We start from the raw sequence: 3476 nt of genomic DNA on the forward strand, positions 1-3476 counted from the left end.
GCTTTTTTGTTTATATCTCTGTCTCTGTGTTGCCCAGGCTGGAATGCAGCACCACTATCTTGGCTCACTGCAATCTCCACCTCCTGGGTTCAAGTGATTCTCTTGCCTCAGCCATCTGAGTAGCTGGGATTTGCAGGCATATGCCACCACCACACATGGCTAATTTTTGTATTTTTAGTAGAGGTGAGTTTTGCCATGTTGGCCAGGCTGGGCTTAGATTCTCGGCCTCAAGTGACCCACTTGCCTCAGCCTCCCAAAGTGCTGGAATTGCAGGCATGAGCCACCATGCCTAGTCAGTAATCCTATGACTTTTTGATGAGGAGACTTAACCCTGACCCTCCCAGGCCTTTGCTGGGGAATCTGAGCCTGCTTCTGTCTTTCCAAGTATTACCTTGGTCAGACTTAAAGATTCTGTGAGGGAATAGAGAAAGTCACATCCAAACCTAACTTACAGAATGGAATCCAAAAATGTGTTCTCTGGGTAGAAGAGCTTGCCATTACCTTGCCTTGGTGTCTTGGTCTCCACCACTTATAAATATGAGTCATTTTTTTCTGTTTAGTTTATTTTTGCTGACCTCTTCTCCGATGAATATTATGTACCTCATTTCACTTGATACTAATTAGCTTGCTCTTTGCTCTGCGAGGCAATATAATAAGATGTTTTGCAATCAGATTTGAGCTTAAATTTTATTTATTTCCCTTATCAGATATTTGACCTTGAGCAAGCAACTTAGACGTTTGGATCTCCAGTTGCTTTATAGCATATTGGAGGTAGCTTCAAAAACCCTAAAGTGCATTGTAAGGATAAGGAATCTATTTTGCACAATTTTGTTAAACTTGTTGAATATTTAGTAATTGGGAGCTGTTGTTTAGTTATATGTCTGTTTCTGGCATTTCAGTTTTGATTTTTGCTTTATATTTGAGCATTTTTTAATAATACAGAGAGACTCGAATCTTTCCTTGGTAGTAATAAGAACTTAGGTTTTAGATCAACATTCGTGGAAGACGTAAGTGAGACCCTAGCTTGGAGCAGCCTTGAGATGATTTCAGAGGTCAGAAGCACAATCATATTCACCTTTGACACAGCTGAAGAGTGAGTAATGACTGACTTAAGGTGCCTTGCTGAGAGGCCATCATAAAAATTACGGAGTTGTCAATGGCAGTGATTTGGGTTACATCTTTACTTTGGTCATTGTTTATCGTGCCAACCTTGTGTGATCTTCAGATACTCAGTTGGAAGCATCCATCATCTGACATCATCTGATATCATTCCGTGCTATGAAAGCATGTAATCTGGTACCCTCATCCTGTCCCTGAACACTGAGACTCAATTTTTTTCCCCAGAAAACAAATTGTATTTTTGTACCATAGCACTGGATACTTTATTTTTAATTATAAAGTTTTCTAAAAGATTAAAATCCTACTTGCAAAATGTATTAGCAAGGGATTTGGAGGAAATGACTTTACTTTGAATATCTTTTTATTTTTTATTTTTTGCATTGAATGTCTTTTCTGCCTCTCACTCACTGCATAACTTTAGCAGTTCACTTACCCCCTTAGTTTCTATTCCCTCAACTATGGTACTTGTTTTGCATATGATATAGGATTATTATGAGTCACAAATGGAGCATTCATGACAAAAGCACTTTGTGAACTATAGTCACAATAAGACAAGGAACAGAAAGAGAAGGTGGAAGAAAATAATGAGGAGGGACATGAATAAGACTGACAAATTTCAGGTTCCTCCCTTTTCAGTGTTCTTTTAACTTTAAGACTCAACTAACTTCCATCAAAGAGGTAGATAGTTTATTTAATTTTTAGATTTACCTTGCACAAATTTCAAATTTTCTATGTCTACTTCTACTGCAACTGGATTTAAAGAAAGCAGCACAGGTGTAGAATTTCTTCCTATTCCGTGTGTCCTGTAGATTCATTGTTGCTCCTAGCTAAAAATAAGTTCCATTTACATTTTGTATGAAGAAAAGTAAGAATAATACTCTAGAAAGCAATTGATAGATGATTCTACTTGAAGTAGCAGTCTTCTAAGCAGACAGTAATGGATACCGTTAAATGAGTAGAAGCTCTCATTTTTGTCATCAGCGCCAGTTCGAAATCAGATTGTGAAAAATGTGATTTAGCTAAAATGCACAGGAGTAATGTCAGAATATCTGAGATGTAAGACCAAGCCCCTAAAGTTGGTATGAACTTGATTTTGAGTCACCCTCTATCATTGATATAAAATTATGTCTGGGAATCTAAGAGAAAAGCCCATCCAAGAGTACAGGGGCAAGGTTTGGGATTACTAGGTCAATGTATGTAGATGAATATTTTTTGAAATGTGGTCTTGAAAATATCTGCATTTATTGCCCGAGCATTGCATTATAAACATAGACAATAAGATCTAAGGAATCTTGGAGGTAGAGCCTTGGTATATGAATATTTTAAATGTTCCCCAGGCCAGACATGGCAGCTTGGGCCTGTAATCTCAGCACTTTGGGAGGCTGAGGCAGGTGGGTCACCTCAGGTCAGGAGTTCGAGACTAGCCTGGCCAACATGGTGAGACCCCATCTCGATGAAAAATACAAAAATTGGCCTGTAATCCCAACTACTTGGGAGGAAGAGGTTGCAGTGAGCCGAGAGCTCGCCATTGCACTGCAGCATGGGTGATAGAGTGAGACTCCATCTCAAAAAAAAAAAAAAAAAAAAATTTAGCCACGGATCATTGTAGTTTGAATTTGCAATTCTCTAATAAATATTAATAATAATGAGCATCTCTTATTGTGCTATTTGCTAGTTACATATCTTTTTCAGTGACCTGTTTTCAACTGTTTACAGACTCAACGTTATTCCTAAACACTCAGTTCAGTTACTGTGGAAAGCAGTTTGGAGAGGTCTCAAATAATTTAAAACAGAGCTACTATTGAACCCAGCAGTCCCATTACTGGGTATATGCCAAAGGGAAATTAGTTCACCATACTAAAAAGACACATGCACTCTTATGCTTACTGCTGCACTATTCATAATAGTGAAGACATGGAATAAATACAGGTGCCCATCAACGATGAATTGGAAAAAGAAAATATAGCAAATGTACACTGTTGAATACTGCACAGCTATAATAAAGAATAAAATCAGGGGGGTGGAGCAAGATGGCTGAATAGGAACAGCTCCAGTCTCCAACTCCCAGCGTGAGCGACACAGAAGACAGGTGATTTCTGCATTTTCAACTGAGGTACTGGGGCCATCTCACTGGGGAGTGCCGGACAATTGGTGCTGGTCAGCTGCTGCAGCCCAACCAGTGAGAGCTGAAGCAGGGCGAGGCATCACCTCACCTGGGAAGCGCAAGGGGGAAGGGAATCCCTTTTCCTAGCCAGGGGAACCGAGACACACAACACCTGGAAAAACAGGCAATCCCCACCCCAATACTGCACTTTAAGGAAACTGGCACACCAGGAGAATATATCCCACACCTGGCC

This window comes from Rhinopithecus bieti, unplaced genomic scaffold, assembly GCF_001698545.2.
Source record: "Rhinopithecus bieti isolate Rb0 unplaced genomic scaffold, ASM169854v2 scaffold_34489, whole genome shotgun sequence".
Taxonomy (NCBI): domain Eukaryota; kingdom Metazoa; phylum Chordata; class Mammalia; order Primates; family Cercopithecidae; genus Rhinopithecus; species Rhinopithecus bieti.